At 53.6% G+C, this 24959-nt stretch overlaps 1 protein-coding gene across 1 annotated transcript in view; it reads left to right on the top strand.

Annotated features, from left to right (window-relative positions):
* Positions 1 to 4788: 4788 nt before the first annotated feature.
* The window catches only part of TSPAN9 (tetraspanin 9), a 183055-nt gene continuing 162884 nt past the window's right edge, over positions 4789 to 24959 (top strand). The window contains exons 1-2 of the mRNA XM_081248817.1: positions 4789 to 4864; positions 11827 to 11893. The gene's annotated coding sequence lies outside the window, so the exon portion shown is untranslated. The remainder of the gene's footprint in view (positions 4865 to 11826; positions 11894 to 24959) is intronic.

A 24959-nucleotide genomic window follows, 5' to 3' on the forward strand; every position in this document is an offset into this window, starting at 1 on the left:
AATTGATACAAATGTGGCCATACAAATGCATGGCTATTACTGTTACATTTATTGATTCCAACAAACCAGCAAGTCCCTCAGGTGCTTCTCACACTGTTCAGATAGCTGGTGTCCATGTGGCGCATGCGTGCACGCGCACACACACACACACACACACACGCACACACACACACTGGCGGACAGTTACCATGTGCTTCTCAGTACGCCACATCAGGTGGGCAAATGCAAACAGCTTTAGCTCACCTGAAGGCCTTCTGCAGGAGTGATCTATTTTTCTTGGCCTCTCTACCTTCTGTCTGATTTCACAGTGTTGCCTGTGCCTTTCTGTCTTTACAGAGTACATGCTGACCACCAGGAATTCCAGCAGAGAAGCTGCACTTCTTCGCACAGGGGCTGACCGAGACTTCGTAGAACCTCGGCAGCTCCAGACCAACCCTGCTCTAGAAGTGCATGCTTTCTGCAGGCACCGACCCACCTTGGGTCACACATGCCTGTGTGTGTACCCACTCCGAATTATGTGTATATTTTACGCTAGTGATTTTGGTCAGTCTCTTTCAGTTTTTCACGCCTGAGAACTCGGATCCAAGCCACTCTCACCCCTACTACACATCTGAAGATAGCCCGGAGTCTGAAGGCCCTAATTTGGTCCAAGGGTTGGCAAACTATGGCCTGAGGCCTGTTTTTGTAAATAAAGCTTTAGTGGGACACAGTCACGCTCGCTCACTCTGTGTTGTCTACGGCTGAGTTTCGAACTACAGTGGAAGATTTGGGTACTTGCAGCAGAGACCGTATGGCCTGCAAAGCCTAAAATATTTAGTATCTGGCCCTTTACAGAAGAAGTTCGCAGACCTCTGACTGTCTATGTTTTCTAACTGCTTCAGCGGCAATCAATAACAAAGTAGTGTTGCCAGATTCAGCAGTTAAAAATACAGGACACTCAGTTAAACAACGAAATCTCAGATAAGTGATGAATATTTCAGTTAGAATAAGCATGCCCCAAATATCACCTGGCAACCTTCTTAACAAAGGCTCATACAAGACGCCTGTGTTCTAAGGCTCCGTCAGCCCTGCCACCCCTGCCTCTCTTTAGCTTTGGAAGAGAAAGAAGTTGAAGGAAGGAGGTGCCCTGGGGATGATCTGCATTCTTTACAAGAGAGAGCGTGAAAAGGAAGCAGAAGAAAGTCTTTGGTCACTTCTGCCTTCCTCACTGTAAGAACTTTGGGAGGTTTCGGTTTGGGCCCCCTGGGGGCAGCTGGCAGGCTGCAGTGACCAGTAACCACTCTTCACATTTCATGAGCGAATGTTGTTGAAGGGGATGGGGAGGGAAGAAGATGTTTCATTTTTCATGCTGGAAAGTGTTTCTTTAAATGAGCAGCTCCACTGTGCATTTAATGGATGGTTTATACGTTTTCTTGTTGTCCGGTTTAATGCCCTGATTTTAATCCCTGGTAGATGCAGAAACTACCACTCTTTCCTGGTAGATGTGGAAATAGACCTCCTGGTACTCTCTGCCTCTTTTTTTTTTTTTTTTTTAAGTCTTTATTGAATTTTTTACAATGTTGCTTCTGTTTTAAGTTTTGGTTTTTTGGCCTTGAGGCATGTGGGATCTTAGCTCCCTGACCAGGGATCGAACCTGCACCCCCTGCATTGGAAGGCGAAGTCTTAACCACTGGACCACCAGGGAAGTCCCTACACTCTGCCTCTTACTGTCCCTTTGTATCATCTCCATGTCAGAGGGGTGGTTGAAGTCATCTTAGATGGGAGGTACTTCTGAAGTAGCATCTACCTGATGGAAACTGGATGAGGAGACAGTCCTGTGCCCATTTCCTAGCTAAATGACCTGGAGGACATTACCTAACCCTTCTGAGCCTCACTTTCCTCCTCTGTAAAGTGGAAGGATGGCGGCAGCCCCTACATCATGGAGCTGTTATGAGGATTCAACGAATCAGAACACGTGAAGGACTTAGAACCGTGCCTGGCGCACAGCACTTGGCGAATGTTAGCTGTTGTTCTTTGCTTTACCAGCTGACGTGAAGAGACCAACGGCCAAACATGGAGTGTCCCCCAAACCCAGCCACCAGCAGTGCGAAGTCTCCCCACTAGGTGTCGCAATTCAGCAGGTCCTGCCTGTCCCTTAGCTTGACTTTTTGCTTATTATCATTTTTGATTTGATTTGGTGATTTCAAGGGGATATAAACTAACACACTCTCTCTTGAAGTCTCTGGGGATCCAGAAATTCCAGCAGAATTGCTGACGTCCAGGGTTGGAAGAAGCTCTTGGGAGTGCTGCCCTTGTCCAGAGTTAATGTGACATGTCATTTATTGTCCAAACCAAGATCTTTTGAGAGTGAAAGGGGGGCCATTAATAACGGTGCCAGGACAAGAGGAGTACATGGGACGTACCCCAAGATCCTGGACATGGACACTCCATCGATGGGAGGTTTTCCTCATCATTTTCAGCATCCTCAGGACAGAAACTCCTAAGGAGCCCAGTACAGTAAACTGTGACATTGTGCTTAGGGGCGTATCTTAACTCCCACAGGTGTCTTTCTGCCCTAAGAGTGTCCTGCCTCCTTGTCAGGTCATTTGTTTGAGCTTGTCCTTGGTGGACACGGTGGGAATGTGTCTGCCCCACAGACCTCGAGGCACCTTGCCCTGCTCTATGTTGAATACTTCCTTATCCTCTATGGCTTTTCTCCCAGCTGTAAACCCCTTCAGAGGCAAGAGCCCTCCATCTCTGGATGTGTCGAAGGAGGGTGAGCTGTGTGGCCACTTTCGGGGTTATTGCTGAGGGGATTCTTCTTCTTTTTAAAAAAATTTTCTTGAAATACAGTTGATTTACAGTGTTGTGTTAGTTTCAGGTCTACAGCAAAGTGATTCAGTTATACATTTACATATATCCACTCTTTTTTAGATTCTATTCCCATATAGGTCATTACAGAGTACTGAGTAGAGTTCCCTGTGCTATACGGTAGGTCCTTATTGATTATGTTTTTTATATATAGTAGTGTGTATATGTCAATCCCAATCTCCCAATTTATCCCTCTCCCCCCACCTTTTTCCCTGGTAACCATAAGTTTATTTTCTACATCTGTGACTCTATTGAGGGGATTCTTCTAAGGTTTCTTCCAACCCTAAGGCTCCATTGTCCTATTATTTCAGCTTTGCTTATCTCCCATTAAAGGGCAGGGAGAGGCTAATGTTTGCACCCACCATGCATCAAATGTTGTGCTTTTGCCTCAGTCATCTTGGCCATCCCATCAACCCTGTGGGATTGGTATTATGAAACCCCATTTCACAGGTGAGGAAACTGAGGCCTGGAGAGGTCACAGCCCATAAGAGGCAGAGCCAGAGTTCAGTCCCAGGTCTGGCTGGCTCCAAAGCCCTGTCCTACCACGTGAGGCTGCCTCCCAGTGTTTTTACAGTAAGATGACTCCCACAGCGGACATCACAAGCAAATCCCTTTCCTTCTCTGGGTCTCACTTTCCTCTTCTGGAAGCTGGGCAGGGTTAGCTGCATATGGTAAGGGCTCCCAGTGACTGGAGAGAATGGGGCTTGGGGGTAGAGGGGGTCAGCCTGGGAAGACTTTATGGGGGGCATTGGAGAAGGGTTGGAAGGAAAGAAAGGGGAGTCAGAGGGGGTGGGTTATTGGGTTAAGTCTAATAGACAAAAACAAGATTGTGTGTGTATGAGAGGAGGGGACCCAAGAGATAAGCAGAAACTGCCATCCAACTGGGAAAGGACAAGGGGACCCTGGTGATTAGTCAGGTTAAAAAACTTTGTCTCAAATCATACTTAGTGCAGGATGGTGCAGGTGGGAAGCACAGAACACATTTCCATGACAGTAATGAAGCAGAGGAGAGGTGGCTGTTCAGTGGTCACTTTGGAAGAGAGTCCAGGCCCAGAAAGGAAGGCCTATAGGAAGCCCTGGGCGGGAGATGCGTAACCTGAGTTTGTCCCACTGCAGTTCAGGTCCTCCGGACGCAGGTGCCCTTTATCAGCACTTGGAGGCCGTTACTCTAGGGAAGTAGACAGCGGGTCCTCCAACAGCCTCTCCGGGCAGGCGGTCCCTAATACACAGCCAGGGAAGGCCTGCCTAGGTGTGCGGGCAGGTGGGAGGCCACAGAGGCAAGGCTGCGACCCTGGCCGGGACCGGACGGCTTTGGGCCTGTGTCTGGTCGCCGAGAGAAGGGGTGCGAACTCCCAGGCCCTGACCACCCCAGACACTCTGGTCCTGCTGCGGCTCTAGCCCCTGGGGCAGGGGCAGGGGTCGTACCAGCGCCCCGGAGGAGCGGCCGATCCAGGCGGCGGGGAGGGAGGAAGGCTTCCGGAGGGCAGCCACATCTGGCCCGGGACGCCCGCGCCCAGCACGGCCCTGGCCTGCCCGTGGGTCCCTCCAGCTCCAACACTGGGGATCCGGCCAGGGGGTGCTGGAGGCCCCCGGCCCCAGTCCCCGTCCTCAGCCTCGCAGACCCCTTCCCTACCCGATGTCCCGCCCGCAGTGCCCACGCCATCTCCCGGCTTTAGTCCCCGCCCCCACCCCTCGCGCGGCGGATCAGGCCCCCACAGCCTCCCAGTTCCCGGCCCGGCCCCGCCCCGCGGCCTCGCCCCGCCCCGCGGCCTCGCCCCGCCCCGCGGCCTCGCCCCGCCCCGCGGCCTCGCCCCGCCCCGCGGCCTCGCCCCGCCCCGCGGCCTCGCCCCGCCCCGCGGCCTCGCCCCGCCCCGCGGCCTCGCCCCGCCCCGCGGCCTCGCCCCGCCCCGCGGCCTCGCGGTCCAGGGCAGGCCCCGCCCCCTGTTTCCGCTGGCTGCTGCTGTGGCGGCGGCGGCGCGCGAAGAGAGCTGGACCCCGCATTCCTGGGAACTCGGTGAGTGCGGCCCGGGGAGGGTGGGGCGGCGGGCCGCGAGCCGAAGGCTCGGGTTCGTGCGGGGTTACGGGCCCCGGCCGGCTGGAGGCGGGCCCGCGGGCCCGCAAGCCCCCGACCCGGTCCCCGGAGGGGCGAGCGGCCCGGGGCGCCCCTGGGAGGGGTGTCGGGGGCGGCAGTGGGCGAGCTGAGGGAGGGGTGGGGTCAGCGCCCTGTGAGGGGGCGGGAGGCCCGAAGGGGACGGTGTGCGCGGTGCCCGGTAGCGGGGCGAAGAGGGGTCTGCAAGGGGAGAGGTTTCGAGGAAGACCTTTTGGAAATGCGGCTGCGGGAGTGGACGGCGGAATCCCAGGCGAAGGGATGGGGGTCTGTAGGATGCAGCAGAAAGGGGGAGCCCCGGAGCTGTCAAGGGTTTCTGACTGTGTGAGCCAGTGGACCGGCTGGGGGAGGTCCATACAGCGCCCCCAGGCAGGGCCGGGGGCTCGGGCAGGGCTGGGATACTAACTGCAGCCCCCCGGCACCCCGACCACTCCTTGAGCCACCGCTGGCAGATCGGTACTCAGAGTGACAGGGCTTTGGCACGCCCCGAGGTCCGAGATGTAGTCCATCTGTGCATCCAAGTTTGGGACTTTAAAAAACTTTGTTGTGGTTAAAAAAAGAAAGAAAGAAAGAAAAAGTCCAAACAAGAAACTGCCTCCTTACTGAGAGCCGTATTTGTACTCGTGTATTTCAGAACTGGAGTCTTGGATCGCCTGTTTTTGAAAAAGATACTGGTCCCTTCTCAACCTCTTTCCCAAATGCCTGTAGTGTCTGGGGAGGTTTGAAGCGCTGGGGTAGTATGGGATCCCCCGGGCTGGGTAGATCTTTCCTCCCCATCCCCCAAACAAGGATAAGACCGCAGCAGTTCACCTTTCTTTGGTTCGGAGAACCAAACTCATTATGTCAGGATGCCCTTCTGACAGGCAGCTGTCCCCTTCCCTGGGGTGACTCAGGTCTCCTCCTCCAGGAAGCTTTCCTGGACTAGTGGAGAAAACTGAGGACTCATGCTCTGATCCCTGTATACCAGCCAGCTTCCCTCTCTTTGCTGAAAATAGCCATAGAGAATGTTTTGTATGTATGTTCTGCTATAAAGATGTGCAGTCAGCTTGTCACCCTAAGTAATGGGAAGGGGAGGAGAGGTATTATGGACAATTTCAAACGATGGACTGGACAAATCATTTATATTTAGCTAAGGAATGCAGCCAGGGAGGCAGAGGTTCACACTGGCTTCCTACCCTCCGCCTGGTCCTGGCAGGGCTGTTGCAGCTGAGCTGTGGGTTGTGGGGTGAGGGTAGGAAGAGGGTTGAGGTGGATAAAACTTGAAGAGTAATTCAGTTCTACACTCACTCATTGAAGACTTGCTGTGTGCAAGGCCTGGAACGGCTGAGAGTGGACCAGAATGGAGAGGGAGTTTTTTTGGTCTGACTTATTCAGATTTTAATCTTTCAATCTATAAACAGATAGTTAATATGAAAAGCAGTAACTAGTGTTTATAAAGTAATTTGTAGGGGATTTCCCGGTGGTCCAGTGGTTATGACTCCGCGCTTTCATTGCTGAGGGCGTGGGTTGGATCCCTGGAGGGGGAAACTAAGGTCCCACAAGCTGTGCTGTGCAGCCAAAAAGTATAAATAAATAAAGTAATTTGTAGTTGGCCAAGTGCTTTCTCTGCACATTAGCTGTATATAATTTTCTTTGATTCGCACATAATGTTGTAAAGCATGTGTTATTTTTAATTGTCTCCATATAGTTTAGGAAAATGAGGCTAAGAAAGAATAAATGACTTCTCTGAGGTCACAGAACTCATAAGTGGAAGAAGCAGAGCTTGAACCCATGGCTTCTGACCTCTTATGCTGTGTTTTCTACTACGCCCAGCTGCCTCTGCCGTTCTTTACTGCTGAGCCTGGGAGACCTAGGCTCCGACCTTAGTCCTAACATCACCTAACCCTGGGCAAGTTACCTCCACTCACCAGCTCTCTGTTTTGGAGGGTTATTGGGTTAAAATATTTCTAGGGGCTTCCCTGGTGGCGCAGTGGTTGAGAGTCCGCCTGCCGATGCAGGGGACGTGGGTTCGTGACCCGGTCCGGGAAGATCCCACATGCCGCGGAGCGGCTGGGCCCGTGAGCCATGGCCGCTGAGCCTGCGCGTCCGGAGCCTGTGCTCCACAGCGGGAGAGGCCACAACAGTGAGAGGCCCGCGTACCACACACACACACACAAATTTCTAGAGTCTCTTTCAGCATTGGATATCTTAACAGTGTACAATGCTATCAGCAGCCAATCAGTCAGTTAATAACGGTACTTTATTTATTTGTTATTTTTTAAAAATAAATTTATCTATTTTTTGCTGCATTAGGTCTTTGTTACTGTGCGTGGGCTTTCACTAGTTGCGGCGGGCGGGGGCTACTCTTCATTGTGGTGCACGGGCTGCTCACTGTGGTGGCTTCTCTTGTTGCGGAGCATGGGCTCTAGGCTCACAGGTTTCAGTAGTTGTGGCACGCGGGCTCAGTAGTTGTAGCTCGTGGACTCTAGAGCACAGGCTCAGTAGTTGTGGTGCATGGGCTTAGTTGCTCTGCGGCATATGGGATCTTCCCGGACCAGGGCTCGAACCCGTGTCCCCTGCATTGGCAGGTGGATTCTTAACCACTGCGCCACAGGGAATTCCTATTTGTTATTTTTAATTGTGGCAAAAAAACACATGACACAAATGACCATCATAACCATTTTTAAATGTACAGTTCGGTTGCATGAAGTATATTCACATTGTTCTGCAACAGATCTCCAGAATTTTTTCGTCTGCAAAACTGAAGCTGTACACCCATTAAACAACTCCCCATTTCCCCCTCCCCCCAGCCCCTGGCAACCTCCATTCTACTTCGTGTGCTTTATTAAGCTCCTACTATGTCCTTAATTAATGTTGCCCTTGAGGTGTGAATAAGGCGAGTCTGGGTAGCTGACCAGAGTGCCAGTCCTCACCCCTGTGAATGTAACTCCAGCACGGGCCCTCTAGCACCGGCCGTATTGTTCAGTAAAAGAGTGAGCAGGTGAGACTAGGCAGTGGTCATGAGTTACAAACAGCAGGATGCTTTCCTTTAGATTCTGATCTCACCATTTATTAGAGGATGGCTTTGGTTAAGTTACTTAACTTCTCTACATCTCAATTTCCCAAACCGTAAAATGTACATATTGTGGTACATACTTTATAGAGAGATAAGGATTAAATTGGTTAGTATATGCAAGAAACTAACCATGGATTTTAGAAGATAATAAATGCTAATTAAAGTTTTTATTACTTAAAAAAAAAAAAAAGAGTGAGCAGCTGAGGCCTGGGCAAGGGCCTTCACCTCTTTGAGCTTTCGTTTCCTGCTTGCAAAACAAGGATAACAATACTGAGCTCTCAAGGCTGTTGGAAGGAGCAGTGAGATAATGTATGTGAAGCACGTAGCTTAGGGCCTCAGACACAGCAGGTGTTCAGTAAACGGTGCCTGTTATTTATAACCTAGCTGGAGGCTAGACTAACAAGAGGGGATAGGACTTCCTCTACCATTAAGGCCCAGGCCTGCTGCGGTGGGCATCCCACGGACCGAGGGAATGGATCTCATCCAGGTGCCTTAGCCTGGCCCTCCACATCCTCCCTACCCATCCCGGCTGGCCTGTCTAGCCTTACCTCCCACTCCCCTTCCCCCAGGGACCCCCGGTGCCAGCCAGACTTATCTCCGAGCATGCTTCGCTCGTTCCTTCTTTGTCCCTTAGTTCATACTGTTCCACCTTCCTGAAATACTCCTCCCCCCTCCCTCCTTCCCCTCTTTTGAAGATCCTACTCATGTCTGAGCTCCTTCTTGGAGCCTTCCCTGGCCACCCATCCCCAAAGAACCTCCTTTTCCTTGGAACCCCTTTGGCATTTTATGTCTTCATCTCTCCTGGCTTTTCTGCACTGCCTGGGGTGATCCTTTAGTATGTATATCTTAGTACAAGAGTCTGCGCTGAGTTCTGATGATGCAAAAATGAAAATGGTAAATGTCCTTGTCTTCATGGAGCATAAAACGCAGTAAAGCGTTAAGAAAGGCTTCAAAAAATGACAATTCAGGGACTTCCCTGGTGGTCCACTGGTTAAGAATCTGCGCTTCCACTGCAAGGCGCATGGGTTCAATCCCTGGTCAGGGAACTAAGATGCCGCATGCCACGTGGTGTGGCCCCCCCCAAAAAAGACAATTAAAAATATAAGGTGAATAGCTTATGAGAGTAGAATGTGGTTTCAAACGGGGATAAATCACCCTGATGCTAGAGGACCACCTCATGCAGCAGGTGGTGTTTGATGCGAACTTTGAAGTGTGGCTTGCATTTCTACAGAAGGGAAGAAAGGTCAGCCTGAGGAATGGCACTGAGAAAGTGCTGGGGTTTGGAATAGCTCAGTTGGGCCAATGAGCGGGTTGTGTGGGGGGAACCAGAGGGACAAAAGGCTGGACAGATAGACAGTGACCATATTATGGGTGGCTTCAAATGTCCAGCCAAGGAATTTCCTCCATCCATGCATTGAAATTAAGTGTCTCCCATGCGCTGCCTGCTGGTGCTGGGGGGACTGCGGTTAACCTTGGGGGGCCTGGGAACCTTGCCGGGTTTTTTTTTGTTTTGTTTTTTGTTTTTGTTTTTGCGGTACGCGGGCCTCTCACTGTTGTGGCCTCTCCCGTTGCGGAGCACAGGCTCTGGACGCGCAGGCTCAGCGGCCATGGCTCGTGGGCCCAGCCGCTCCGCGGCATGTGGGATCTTCCCAGACTGGGGCACTAACCCGTGTCCCCTGCATTGGCAGGCAGACTCTCAACCACTGCGCCACCAGGGAAGCCCCCTTGCCGGTTTTTGAGTAGGGGTCGCAGAAGCAGGGCTAGGCCTGTGGATGGCGAGTATGGGGGTCTGTGAAGGGAGGAAATCATGGTGGGGAGAGTGGCTGGGGAGCTGTGAGGACCAAACCTGAGACATTTTGGAAGTAGGATTGAGACCATCAGTGGATTGACGGGATGGGGTGGTGAGGAAACGATGCAGGGGGACTGGAGGGGATTCTGGGCTGGGTGACGGTGAGGATGCAGGGCCATTTGCTCTTTTCAGGGCGGCATCATCGCTCCTCCAAAAGATTGGAGGCCCCTCAGGGCATAGATTCTCTTTGCCCCTGTGTTCTCCTTGGCCCCTCACTCATCTCCAAGGGGCACAAAATAGGCTCAGCGTGGACCCGGACGTTCTCAAGAAACGCGTCGTTTTTTGTTTTAATCGACAATTTATTTTATTTTTAAAATTTATTTATTTTATTTATTTATTTTTGGCTGTGTCGGGTCTTTGTTGCTGCGCGGGCTTCTCATTGCGGTGGCTTCTCTTGTTGCAGAGCACGGGCTCTAGGTGTGCGCGCTTCAGTAGTTGTGGCATGTGAGCTCAGTAGTTGTGGCTCGTGGGCTCTAGAGTGCAGGCTCAGTAGCTGTGGGGCACGGGCCTAGTTGCTCCGCGGCATGTGGGATCTTCCCGGACCAGGGCTCGAGCCTGTGTCCCCTGCATTGGCAGGCGGATTCTCAACCACTGCGCCACCAGGGAAGCCTGCAAGAAACACATCTCGTCATGGGGAACGTACAGTGTGGTGACTGGCGTTATCAGTCAGACTGTGTTATAAGTTGAAAGTTGCTGAGGTCTTCCCCGGTGGCGCAATGGTTAAGAATCCACCTGCCAATGCAGGGGACACGGGTTCGAGCCCTGGTCCAGGAAGATCCCGCATGCCGTGGAACAACTAAGCCTGTGCGCCACACCTACTGAGCCTGCACTCTAGAGCCCGTGAGCCACAACTACTGAAGCCAACATGCCTAGAGCCCGTGCTCTGCAACAAGAGAAGCCACGACAATGAGAAGCCGGCTCACTGCAACGAAGAGTAGCCCCTGCTCGCCGCAACTAGAGAAAGCCTATGCGCAACAACAAAGACCCAATGTGGCCAAAAATAAATAAATAAATATATTAAAAAAAAAAGTTACTGAGAGAGTCAGATCGTAAAAGTTCTCATCCCAAGAAAGACATTTTGTAACTGTGTGGTGATGGATGTTAACTAGACTTCTTGTGATCATTTTGCAATATGTAGAAATATCTAATCCTTATGTTGAAACTAATATGTGATATGCCAGTTATATCGCAATTTAAAAAGTGCCCATTTTCCCCCCCCACCAAAAAAAAAAAAGAACTGAATCTTACACCTTCTAGAATCCCAAGTTTGCATCCACGGCAGTATTTGTACAGGGGCCTGGCTGTCTCTGGAGTCATGTTTCCGCAGAGAGCCAAATGTTTCCTGTATATATCTTCACACCCCAAATTAACTACCCTTTCAACTTCTGCTACAATTTTATCTCTCACTTGATGGCCATTTCCCACCAAGTTTTTATTGCTCCTCAGAGTAACTTTAGATGTGGCAGAGATGGAAACAAGAAAGTTGTCTATTCCTTTACCTCAGCCTCAGTTGTCTATTCCTTTGACTTGTGTGAATCAAACTCACATCTCAGTAAAGTTACACACTTTTAAATATCTTGAAACTTTGTCTCACTTGTGAGTGGTCAAAATTACAAATGTTAAATCCCTGGATGCCAAGGGTCTACCCCAGGGATGGCAAATACCTGGCGCGGATACTCTTACTGTTAGAACGACCCGTAGCAGACATCACTAGTCGATCATGGCTGTCTTTCCCATCGAGCCAGGGCTTGGTCTCTGTCCTCATGCTGTAGCACCCACCACCAGCTGAGTGGACTGGCACAGCAGCTGGAGTCCGTTTGCCCTTTCTGGCCTTCTCCAGCTGTTGAATGAATGGGTTCTCGATGGGAGACTGCAGCCCAAAGAGTGGCCATTGCTGGACAGAATTCACCCTGGCGTGGCTTCACAGCGAAGTGATGACCTAATGTTTCATTTATTTTCCTGCAGGAATATCCTTGGATCTTCTCTGATCTGTCAGCAGCCAAGGTGTTCACAGGAAATTCAAGGAAAACAGGTCAGTGCTGGTCCGGGTCCACTGTGTGCTGGGACCTCTGAAAGTCTGCGTGTCATGAACTGTCTAAGGCCAGAGTCTCTCTTGCCCTTTCACTGTGGCTTGGGGAGGGAGGATGGAGCGGGATGTTGACATTTTCTAGCTTCTCTCTGCCCCAGCTCTCGACTTTGAATTGATAAGCCCCTTAAATGGGGCTTTGGGAGCGGGGAGAGATTTCCCTCCTCCCCACTGTTTCTGAATGGTGGCTGGCAGTGTTCTTAATTTCTTTCTTGACCACCCTTATTGTAGGGAGGGAGCCTAGGGAAGCAGGAGAGGCCTGTAACTTCCTGCTTCCTGTCTCCTCCCACCAGCCGGCCAGAAAAGAATCTGTGGGAATCAGACCCATCCCACCTGTGTCTGTTCCTCTATCCTGGCTGCTGCAGGAATGCCCCTGGCCCTCCGGTGGTGGGCACCCTCTGCCGGGATGCTCGCTGGGGGTCCTCATCTCTGCTCCTGCAGGCTCCAGGGGTCTTGCTGGTAGCTTCGTCGTTCCTAGCACCTGTGCGTCGAGGCCCCTGCGGAGCTGGAGCTGGGCAGGAGCTACCCAGGTCGCTGGTGTGGATGGTGCTGATTCAGGTTCCGGGGGTGCTGCGTACAGACCTGGGTCTTTTAAAATTTATGTATTTATTTTTGGCTGTGTTGGGTCTTCATTTCTGTGCGAGGGCTTTCTCCAGTTGCGGTGAGCAGGGGCCACTCTTCATCGCGGTGCGCGGGCCTCTCACTGTCACGGCCTCTCCTGTTGTGGAGCACAGGCTCAGTAGTTGTGGCTCACGGGCCCAGTTGCTTCGCGGCATGTGGGATCTTCCCAGACCAGGGCTCGAACCCGTGTCCCCTGCATTGGCAGCAGATTCTTAACCACTGCGCCACCAGGGAAGCCCAGACCTGGGTCTTTTAATGTTTTAATTGATGTGTGTTTTATCCTGTGGCTTCCTCCCGGGGGGTGATCTGTAAATCTCTTACCTTCCAAGAACCCAACTGCGCGGTGGTGGGGTGGTGTGGTGAGGAGGGTGCTGGCTGGTAGCTTTTCTTGCCAAAAAGAAAAAAAAAAGTCTGAGTCCCAGCAGAGATTATTTGGAGTCCCGGGAGTGGCTGCGGACCTGTGACCGGCCTGCCGTGCTTTGCACATGATACTCAGATGCCGGGATTCATATTTGTCATTGTCATCATTGGCCACAGTTTCAGACTCTTTACGTATGTCCACAACTAATTTAATTTAAATCGTATTAAATCTTAATTTAACTCTCATGTAGCTTTCATGAGAGCCCTGTGAGGTAGCTGTCGTTTCCCCCCGTTTCACCGTGGCAGCAGTGAAGGTGGAGTGCAGGTCAGAGACTTGCCTCAGGCCGCGTCTTCATTGCCAGGAGAGCAGCGGCTCACACCCGGGCTGTCTGATTCCCACTGCCCCTGCCCTGCGCAGCAGACCTGCGGCAAGGAATCCGCTCCCCATCCCTCCTGGAGTCTGGAGTCTGCTGCAGCTGGGATGCAGGGCTCCCATTTTAAGTCTTCCCCCCTCCCCCCGGGGCTTGGGGGGGTGTCTGCTTTCAATCTTGCTGCCCTGGGATTTGGGGCACCGCCTACGTGAGGACTGGCTGTGCAGCCAGGCACGAGGCCAGGACGAGGGAAACCAGTCTGCTGAAAATCAGGTGGCAGGGAGGAGGGACTTGAGGACAAGCGGGTGAGGGTCCTCGCGGCCCATGGCACGTCCCACCCCGTCACAGAGATCCACGGGGCCCGTCCTGGGGGGCCTCAGATGGGCCTGCATCACCAGCCCTTTCTAGCCAGACGACCGTCCTCCCGTGCGTCTGTTTGAAGGCAAAGTGAGGGAGACCTGCGTGAAGGCCTTTCCGGACAGGAAGTTTATCCTCTCCGAAGGCCTTGGCCTTCACTGCCTCTGGTTGGCCGTTTCTTGTCCTGCGCTTGCGCCTCTGGGATGGTGACCAGCTGCCGGTGGAGCTTCTCGTCCCACCTCTGCCTGCTTAGGTCCCCTGTGACAGGCTGGTTGGTTCTTTAGGCCTGTCTCCTCCCCGCCATTGCTCAGATGCCTTCTCGCGCTGGTGAACGTGGTTTCTGAGTGGACGAAGGCCTGCCTGGGTCTCCGCTTCCAGTCTGGGGGCCTCCCCACTGCCCTCCTCTCACAAGACCTCCTGTGCCCCTGGCCTCGAGGTGCACGGAGGAGGGAGGGGTGAGGTTCATGAGTGAACCGGTGCTCTGGGTCCTGACGGAAGCCGGGCGGGGGTGGAGATTGTCCACAGAGATGCGTGCCGGTCTGGTTAGCGGCAGGGTCTCTGCCGCCCCTTTCATTTTGCCTGCCTCCTGCCCCCCAGCCCCACGCACTTGAGAGTGAGAGGCCCCATCGCTGGACCTGAGCCCAACGAGTTCATAATTTCAGCTTCCGTCAGAGCCCCAGCCCGGTGAAATGAGAATATCTGCCTGGTGGAGGCCGGCTTCCACCCGCCCTCCCCTCGAACCAAAAACCACAACCCAAACTCAGCCCGCAGTGGCCGGGCTCCCGGAAGGGGCGGCCGGAAGGAGCGTGTCTGGAGGCTCACCGGTCAGCGCGGCGCTTTGGACCCCACTCGGCAGCCACGTGTAGATGGTTTTTGAGTGTCTGTCGTTTAATACTACCTGTGCTTTTGAGTTTACCACCCGCTCCCCGCTCTGCCTTCCTCCCCACTCCCCTTCCAGTGCCTGGAAACTTATTGCACTTTGAATACTTGCTTACTTTCCAAGAGCCTCGTGATCATTTCTACACCCAGCGTCAGCATTTGTTAAAATATCTGACCTTGTGCTGGAAACAGGAAAGGATGGGGGTGGAGGACCATCCAGGGGGCCTGGAGAGTCAGGCAGCTCAGCCAGTCCCCTGGAACCTCCCTCTTGTTGGGGAGGCTTGGCCGTCACTGCAGGAAGGCCGAGGGTCCCGCAGCCTCCCGTGTAGTATCTTGGCGTGTTCCTGGCCTTGGCCTTGGCAGCTCAGGGCCGCTGCCAACCCTCACAGCACCTTTGTGCGGAGTCCAAAAATGCCCTTCCTCAGGTGAACAAGAAACACTAGAGCGAGCAAATTATTGTAAAACCTGAACAACATCCCGCTCCGCCTGGGCCGGCCTTCTAGAGCCCTGGCGGGCGGCGGCCCAGTACCTGTGCTGCATTCCAGCACATCCTGTGCTCCTCTTACCCCCAGGGAGGAAAGGGTGTCAGGTTCAGGGAGAGGGCCAGGGGTAGGAACGGGCCTCTGAGAACAGTGGACAGACAGATGAGGGGAGCGGTCTCAGGGGGATGCTCAGAGCAAGGTTGGAACAGGGTGTGGCCATGCACTAGTGCGTGTGTGTGGCGGTGAGTATGTGTGTGCTTGTCCTAGCAAGTTTGTGTAGGGGGGAGTTCTCCCACATTGTTCTCTCAGCTAAGAGGCCCACCTGAGCCCTTTCAACGGGTCAGTACGTACCTGGGACGTGAATGCTCCCTCCTCGGAGGGGAGTGTGAAATGAACACAGAACCCGGCCGCCTGCCCCAGTGTGGAGGCTGAGGCTTCGGCCCGATGCTCTCCAGCAAGCCCCGGGGGCGTGGGGGACAGAGAGGATACATCCTGCCCCGGCGAGTCCCCACCCTGTAGAAGGGCTCAGAGGAGCAGCGTGCCGGGCTGGACGGGAATGGGGGGATGGGCACACGTAGAATGACACATGTTGTTTTAGAGAAAGTGAGGTAGAGGTCTGGGCTTGCAATTTTCCACTTGTCCCATCCTGGAAGATTCTAAACAGCTTTGTTTAAAATCCGGACATGCAGATTGCAGAATCCTGAGTGAGGAAGAGCTGTTGGGTCCCCCAGGAAGGCAATTAGGTTTGAAGCCAGAGTTTGGCTCTGGATGCAGCACGTAGGACCAGAGGGTGGGGAGGGGAATCTCTCGGAGCATCCCCAGGCCAGAGTCACTCTGCATTAGCAGCCATGGCAAAGGGGCTCCCACTTGCTTGCCGCTGAGATGGGCTGGGTGGGGAGGAAGTGCCAGTCCAGGGCCACCCCCCACCATGCAGGCTGTGGACAGCCGAGAGGGAATCGGGGTGGAACCACCGTCTGGGCTCCGCCCCTCGCCTACTGCAGACCGAGAAGCTGGAGCTGGTGGTGGCTGGCCGGCCTGTGTCCGTGAATGTCTCCTATGAGGGGCAGTCATTCCCCACAGTGCAGGGAGACTAATACAGGACACTGGCCCATCAAGGACAGGGGTGGGTGGACCGTTCTCTGAGGACCGGTGGAGGAACGCAGAGGAGATGGGGCTGGGCCTTGAGGGACGGGGATGCAGGGGCGGATGGCAAGCTGGGCGCGGCCCGGTGATTGGGCTGAAAGGGGGAGACGCCAGCTGTCAAGGCGGGGCCTCTTCACTCTGGGGCACCTGAAATGTCCCCCAGAGGAGACTGACCTCAGCAGACGAGCAGCGGGGAGCTGGTGATGGTCCCCGGACAGGGGAATGACAGGATGAAAACGGAGTTTTCGGAAAAATAAGCTTGTCACGGAATCCAGGGTGAATTTTTTTAAAGTACTTTTTTGTTGTTGTTGCAAAAATAATACAAACTCCTTATAACCTTCAAGCATTCCAGAACTGGTGGAAAAGGAGAGCCTCCTGTAATCCCGCCCCTCGGGGACAATCGCTGTTAGTACTTTGGCTTATATTCCTTCTAGGTATTTTAATGATAGACTAGCATCCAGCTGTCTACCTATTATCTTATGAATTTCCATAAATAACATTGTGTTACACTAACTGGAAACTTCTTTAGCCGTCTTTCCGCAGCGGTGCCCATAGCACTGGGCGGGGCTCAGCTGGTCCCATCACCTGAGCTGCGGTGGCAGCCACCTGGTGGCTCTGCAGGGCCTGGATGGTCCAGGAGCCCCTCTAGCACGTGTTGGGCTGGTGTTGGCTCTTGGCTGGGCCTCTCTTCCCCACATGGTTTCTCATTCTCAAGGGAACTGGCCTTTTAAGTGAAAACAGAATCTCCAAGACCCCTTGAGATGCAGGCTCTGAGGTCTCACAATGTAGCATCCACCTGCCGCTTGGTCAGAGCACGTCACCGAACCCACCGGAACTGCAGGGCTGGGGCAAAGACGCCCCCTCTTGATGGGAGGACTGGCAAAGGCACGTCAAGGGCAAGTGTGTGCAGCTGGGGGAGGGCAGGGGTGTGCAGCCCCTGCACGGGCCCAGGAGGAGGAGGATTAGAATGTTGGGCGCTAGACGCCACAGACCTTTGGAAGACAACCCAGGCTCGGTCCCTTCTCAGCCCCCTCTGACCGGATGGGTCACCCAGGGAAACTGGCAAGGCGGGCTGCTTCATCCTCCTGCTGGCTTAGAGGTGTCGTTCCAGGTGGATTCTGTGTGGATGTGTGTGAGGGGCTTGTCTGGCCGGAGGTGAGAGTGAGCTAGAGCACGGGCTTTGCGATGGACAGCTCCTCCGGCCCGAAGGCTGTGGAAGCAGAGCAGGGGCCTGCCTGCCCTCTGGTAGCTGCCGGAAGCTCAGCACCTGCTGCTAATTTTCATGGCATCTCTGAAGAATGTGCGTCAGTGAGTGAAGGGTCCCGATGAAAGCCAGCCAGTCACTCTAGACTCAGGCCTCTGCTGGGAACTCATTCTTTCACTTGCCCAGCAAACAGGGCACCTCCTGTGCTCCAGCCTTTCTCCCCATGCCCTCCTACCCTCAGAGGTGGAGTAAGAAGACCCAGCCTGCAGGATCAGACTTCACTTCCCAGACAACTCACAATGGACTTAACATTCTGACTCCCCTTGACGTATTCGTTTGTATAGTTTTCTCATCACCTGCCATGCGTGGTAGCTCTTCTTTCCTGGGAAATGCCTCAGATGGCAGAGACAGGAGGAAACACTGGGGTGGGGAGAGCCAGCTCCGGGTCATTAAGGAGTGCCACTTCCAGTTTCAAGGAGGATGCTGCCATGGAGCCGCTGGGGGAGAAGTCCTCCCCGGGCTCACATCCATCAAACTCCCCTCTCCCTGGAGCCCCCAGGCTGGCCTCGATGAACTGCGCTTTCCTCACACGCCCGCCCTGTGTTCTTTTGCCTGTCAACTGCCTGGTGGTTTGTGCATTCATCAAACTAGAACAAAGGCTGAGAGGGCTTTCGCATTTGAAAACCCCTTGGTGTTTTATTCTCTCTCTGCCCCTGCTCAGCATCTCTTGGAAAAGAAATGTTTTGTGGCCGAAAGGTTCACTGTGAAACAGTCCACGCTGCACAGCTCAGCGACAGGGCTTGGTGGAGACTGGGGGATGGGAGGCAGCCAGCAGCTGCAGCTGCCCTGATGCTTCCCTGGGTGCCGGGGGCGCCGGCGTCATGCTACCGTTGCAGGGTGCATGATATCTGATCAGCTCACGGGCTTAACGTATCCCGGTGCTTAGTGTTGAGGAGAACGTGCAGAGCTGACGCTGCAGACCTCGGAGAAACCTGGCATCACAAGCAAGACAAGAAACCTCAGCCGCTCCTTCTGGCCAAGGAATTGGAAAAACTAAATGGAGGTCCTCAGCCCGTGCCAGCTGAGTGTTGACTGCTTTGAGGCGGATGGTAGGTAAACTGTCCATCAGCGGAGACCCAAGAGGCCTGTCTCTGACTCCTGACTTCCCTGCCCATGCCTCCACCCCCCAGTTCTGGTTCCCTGTGGCTGCGAAGATGATTCATACTTCCGTATCATCAAGAGTTATAATATCACTTCATCAGCAAGTGAATGACCACTTTGTTTTATGTCTAACTCCTTGGGGGAGAAACACAGTCTAGGAAAGAAAGAGGAGATTTTTTTTTTTTTTTTGGCATGCGGGATCTTAGTTCCTCGACCAGGAATCAAACCCATGCCCCCTGCAGTGGAAGCGCAGAGTCTTTTTTTTTTTTTGTATAAATTTATTTACTTTATTTATGTATTTTTGGCTGTGTTGGGTCTTTGTTGCTGCCCGCAGGCTTTCTCTAGTTGCAGTGAGCGGGGGCTACTCTTCATTGCAGTGTGCGGGCTTCTCATTGCAGTGGCTTCTCTTTGTTGTGGAGCACGGGCTCTAGGCGTGCAGGCTTCAGTAGTTGTGACACGCAGGCTCAGTAGTTGTGGCTCGTGGGCTGTAGAGCGCAGGCTCAGTAGTTGTGGCGCATGGGCTTAGTTGCTCTGCGGCATGTGGGATCTTCCTGGACCAGGGCTCGAACTCGCATCCCCTGCATTGGCAGGCAGATTCTCAACCACTGCGCCACCAGGGAAGCCCGGAAGCATGGAGTCTTAACCACTGGACCGCCAGGGAAGTCCCACTACTGGCCACTCTGACTCTGCGAGGGTCCGAGGCATCTTTGAGCCCTGGTGCTCTGTGTGGTAAGAGCTTCAGCCGATGTTGGCTTAGGTGAGTCCCACACCTTTTCTGTTCTAGGCTACCAAAGGCCTTCTCGATTTCATCGGGTTCTCCCATTTCCCCCCGAGGTTCGGCCCCGCAGCGTCCATGGCACCCAGGCATGGGCCCTGAAGGCCGAGTAGGAAGGGATGGGATTGCTGTAGCCAGAGCCCTCAATGTAGGGCTTGGAGGAGAAGCCAGCCTGACCAGCTGAAGCCTCATGCCCGACAGTCACACGTAATCTGGAATAAAAAATGATGTTACCTCTGTTTCATCATCCACTTTCATCACTGCTTATCCAAATGGTTGATGGTGCCGTGCCTGTGAGCGAGGTGGGGGACCTGACGCTCTGTCTGTGGGCCGGCGTGAGGGAGGAGGCTAGGCTGGGGAGGTGAGCCCCACCCTGACTCTGGGGCAAAGGGGAGGTGATTCCTCAGGCTGTGGGCCCTTTCTCCTTGGGACCCCCACCAGGGAGTGCTAAATCTTCAATTTGCCAAAAGTTACATTTTCATTGCCGAAAAATCCTCAAGGGCGTTCACTGGAGGGGTGGTGCGGCTTTAAAGAAGTACCTAAGAGGGTATATCTGTCTTCTGATGGCGGTGGTTTTACACCAAGTCTCCTGAACATTCCCGATTCACGTCAGGACCTAAAGCATCCGGCGCGGCCACATCCTAAACCCGGCGGCGCCGGGGGCCGGGGGCCGGTCTCCGCCGACCCTGGTGTTTCTGAGACGCTGCAGCCTCCCCCTCCGCCAGCCCTGCGCTCTGAGCAGTGCAGTGTTCGTGCGGCCAGAGGACTCAGACGACTCAGGACTTGCGCAGCCTCCGGGCGTTGGTTCTCTGCCAGGCAGGGCCATTTCTGACCACTCGCCTCAATCTCTGTCTCTGCTTCTGCTGAAGAGCAGAGACCTGGATTTTCCCCTCCACTGATGCTCTGCCTGTTTTCTCATTGTCCAACACTTGGTGGGCACGCCGATCTTTTCTGAATGCATGAATACTGCATTTGCGACATGAAAAGACACGTGTCCCCCATCCTACCCATTTCCCTGGACACTTGGAGCACTTGCCTGATGTAAAACCGTCCCATCTTCACAGTTGCAGGGGTGGGAGATGTCTCTGGGGAGGGGGCAGGACTCTCAAACCAGGAGCTTCTTATTAAGGCGTCTGCAGCTCAGGGAGGGGGCCTTATCGCTGCCTTTCCCGAAGGGGCGGACAGGAAGTCGTGGGCAAGAGGAGGCCGCTGCTTGGAGCTTTCACGACGAGGAAACTGAGGCTGGCTTCCCGAGGAGCTCCGGGCAGTTGAGTGGAGGAGGCTGGAGCCAGCCTTTGCAGATCCTGAGCCTGCATTCTGCCTCTCTTATTCCCCGCCCCTCCCCTCCCCTACTCCCACCTTCCTCAACTCCCCCAGGGGTGCCTCAGAGGTAACCTCACAGGGCCAGGGGGGCAGCTTTGTAGGAAAACATGCACCCAAAATGGCCAAATCCCTGAGGACTTGAGAGAGGCACGTGTGGGGTTATTTTGGGTTTGGTGGGCCGGGCTCGGATCTCTCTGGCATTCCTGGCCGCTGGCCTCTCAGAATTGACCAGAATGGAACGATGATAAAAATCGAGGCCCCAGGAATAGCTCAAGAATTTGCTCATTTGTGACCCCTGTAAAGAGGTGCCGCTCAGCCCAGAGCCCACAGCAAGGCTGGGGCTGAAGGAGGCGCTGGCAGGGGGAGGGGGAGAGGAGGAAGGTTTCAGACAGTTTCCTCTTCTTCCGGGCGGAGCAGGTGGGAGCTCAGGGCTGGTTCGGGGCCAGTCGGATAAGGAGCCAGAGGAGTGTCCCTCCTGCACCAGCTCGTCCCTGCCTCTCGGGGGTCGCCTGGTCACACCCACTGGCCAGGTCAGTGCAGCCCTCTCTCTGATCTCTCTGCTCTGTTTCTCTGTCCCTCTCGGACCTAGGCAGGCTCGGGGCAGTGCTGGCCTTGCATCTTGGGGAGCCTCATCTCTCTCTCCCTTCCCCAGAGTCAGGCCCAGAGACCCTTTTGCTCAGTGCGCGTGAAGAGGGCACGTACTGAGCACCCATCCTGTAGCAGGTCAGGAGCACAGTGATGCCAGCATCTGCCTCTGCCCTGGAGGAGCCAGCATGGGTGTGTAGGGACCCGTGTAGATGTGCACCGACCCATGATGCCATCTGGAGCCGTCTGTGGTGCTGGAAGGGCGGTGGGGATCACAGCAGGTGAGTGGTCAGTGGAAAGAGCAGCCCCGGGGGGTCAGGACACCTGGCTGGCCCTGGATCAGTCACGTCACTTTTCTGGGTTTTTCGTGTGTAAAGTGAGGAGTCTGTGATCCCCCAGTCCCTTCTGGCTTGAGAGTCACCTGGTTCCAGGAGCCGCGGGGAGGAAGACCCTTCTCAGATGGGTGGGATGTTTTTGTTGCCTCCACTGTTTGTTCCAAAGGGGGGATCCAAGGGTGGACATCTCAGCTGGGTCATCCCCATGGGGACAGGCTGAGGGCTCAGATGTCACAGCTGGGCCTCAAACCTCTCTTCTGTTCTCTGGACCCTCCTGCTTAGGCAAAGTCTGACTTTAGGTTTAAAAAGATAGTTGCCCTTGTCCAGGTTGAGGTGGTTGCCCCTTGGCCTCCAGGGTGAGGTCCGAGGGGCTGAGTGAGGCTTGCAGAGTCTGCAGTGACCTGGAGCAGTGTCCAGCCTCACTGCTCCCCTCTTGGGGCCACGATGTCCCGTTTGTCCCTGTAACACCCTCCACACGGGTTCTCCTTTCCCATTGTTCTTGTCATTGTCTGCCTGGCTTGGAACTCCCCTCCCATCCTGCATGGTTTGTTCTCTTATGAGTGTTGTTTTACCAAATCTGAAAACTCAGTCAGCCATTATTTCTTCAAGAATTTTTTTTTTTTTGGTCATGCTGCACGGCTTGCAGGATCTAACCTGGGCCCCTGGGTGGAAGCCCAGAGTCCTAACCACTGGACTGCCAGGGAATTCCCTCTTCAAGTACTTTTCTGTTCCCCCTTCCCTCTCCTCTCTTTCTAGAGCTTCAACTATGTGTATAGTAGACTGTTTGCTATTGTCCTGTAGGTTGCTGATGCTCCATTAATTTTTTTCCATCTTTTTTCTTTCTGTGCTTCATCTTGGATAGTTTCTAGTGTTCATATCTTCAAGTACAATTATCTTTTCTTCTGCAGTGTCTAATCCAATGTTAATAAGTCCCATCCAGTATATTTTTCATTTCAGATATTGGGTTTTTCATCTCTAGAAGTTCCATTTGAGTCTTTTTTTATATCTTTCATTTGTCTTCACATCAAGCTTATGTTTTCCTCTACATTCTTGTGCTTATGGAACATACAGTTGCTGTTTTCTTTTCACCCTTGTTTCCTGGTTTCATCATCTCTGTCATTTTTGCGTCTGTACTATTGACTGCTTTTCCTCCTGGTTATGGCTCATATTTTTCTACTTCTGTGAATGCCTGCTAAATTTTGATTGGATGCCAGATATTGTCAATTGAGTGTTGCTGGATTTTGTTACATTCCTTCAAATAGTATTGGACTTTATTCTGGCACGCATTTTAACTGCTTGGGATTGGTTTAATATGTCTGAGGCTTGCTTGTAAACTTTGTTAGGGTGCGTTCAGCCTTCAGGCGAGGGCTAATTTAGCTTCACGACTGAGGCACCACCCTCTGAGAACTCTACCCAGTGCCTTGTGTGTCGTGACCTCTTCTTCTCTCGTTGGTGGGAATGTGGCCCTGAGTGAGCTCCGCAGAGTGGCTGGCCCATTGCTTTCTGTTGGTTCTGTTCCCAGGCTTGTGGTGTTTTACCCTACACTTGTGTAGGTCAGCTGGAGATGCCAGGGGACTCTTCTCCAGAGCACCCTCTCTGTGCAGTCCCCTTCTCTCCAAAGTTCTGCCCTCAAACTTCTATCTCTGTGAACTCCACTTTCTGTCTCCTCAACTCGGCGGGACCACTGGGCCCCGTGTGGATCCCTTGTCCTCAGCTGCTGTGTGGATACTGCCTCCAGGCAGTAAGCTTGGCCATCACGGGACTCCCTCTTTTGTTTCCTTCTCTCAAGGATTACAGTCTAGTGCTGTCCAGTGTCTGAAGCCGTTGTTTCGTGCCTTCTGTCCAGCTTTCTAGTTGTTGGAGGGGCAAGGGTGAAGCCAGTCCCTGTCACTTCACCGTGGCTGTAATCTGAGTCCAGCATTATTGGAACACTCACCCTGGGCATCGTCACCCTCTGGGGCAGGTGTCTGTAGTCAGCCTTCCTACGGGAAAGACCCCATTAGCTGTGTGTTCTTTCCCCCGTGTTTCATCTGGTTGGTTTTTTTATCTCTCCACACAGGCTGTCTCCCTGAGCACAAAGGTGATAGGGTATTTCCCTTAGCATCCTTTGTACCTAGCCCAGTGCCCGGCACATAGGAGACAGCTCATGTTTGTGGACCAAATGAATAAATGAGAAGAAACGGAAGAAACTATAAGCTAATTGTGCCGTGTGGTTGCTAAGAAAAACAATGCTGCCCTGGGTATGAGGTTTAGACCCTCTTTGTGCTCTGTGGAGCGTATAGCACATCTGCATCTGGGTTTTGTTCATTCTGGTTGGGATACTGGCAACACTGAATTCATCCAGAGGAGGGTGACTAAGATGGTGGAAACTACACCACATGGGGACTGGGTGAAGGATTTGGGAATGTTCCTTCTGTCTGAAAATTATTTTTATGGAGTGTTATGGGAAGGGAAGGGATGCACAATAACGGCCTTCTGACATGGGCAGGATTGATGTGGAATAGGAGGGTTTAAACATGTCCTATGGCTTCAAAGCCTAAATACCCAGGTGCCTAGGACCCATGGGTGAGGGGATTCAAGGGGGTCAGACGTGGGCCCAGTTCCCGGAAGAACTTTCTAACAGCTGGAGCCCTCCAGCAGAGGAGGGATGGGCTACCTTGGGAGGTAGTGAGCTCCCCATCACTGCTGGGGGTTAAGTAAAGACTGATAGTGATCGGAGATTTTGTTTGGGAGGAAGAGTAGATACAATATTACACGAGATACTCTCTAAGATACTTTTCTATTCAATGATGTTACATGTTACTCCTCCTTTTGAGCCCATGATTCATCCGCCCTTGCAACTCCGCATCCCACGCACACATGCACGCATGCATGCACACACGCATGTACGCACCTGTGCAAGCGTGTTCAGAAAACACACCTGAAACTTGCTCCTTACTACTCTTGTGAAACTCCTTGCAGCCTCCATCGCCGGGCCTCGTCTGGGGCCCCTGCAGAGTGGCCTCCCGCTGCCGGTGCTGGGCCCCGTCCTCCCTCTTCAGCCTGCCTGGCACCGCATTGATCCGGGCTGGCCCCGTGTCAGCGCCTCGTCCCATTGTCTCCTGTGTCTGGACACACAGTGCCTTTGAGGCAGGATGACTGTGAGCCTCCCGCACAGTGAAGCCTGGCGGCCTTGCAGCAGCCCTTCCCGTGCCGGTGAACGTGGCTCTGCACGGGCACCTCCGCTCTTGGCTGCTCGTTGGCTGCTTGTTGGCTTGTTGCTCTGGGTCTTGGGTCTCTTCCCCCGTGGGGCCTCTCCTCCCTGGACTGGAAGCGCCCGGGAGGTTTCACCCCCAGGTTGAAGATGCTGGGGAGGCCTGTTTCACGGTGGTCCTGGCAGATTCTCAAGGGAATCCTCAAGCACCTGCCTTTTCCCC

Source organism: Mesoplodon bidens, assembly GCF_964165515.1.
Source record: "Mesoplodon bidens genome assembly, chromosome: 11".
Taxonomy (NCBI): domain Eukaryota; kingdom Metazoa; phylum Chordata; class Mammalia; order Artiodactyla; family Ziphiidae; genus Mesoplodon; species Mesoplodon bidens.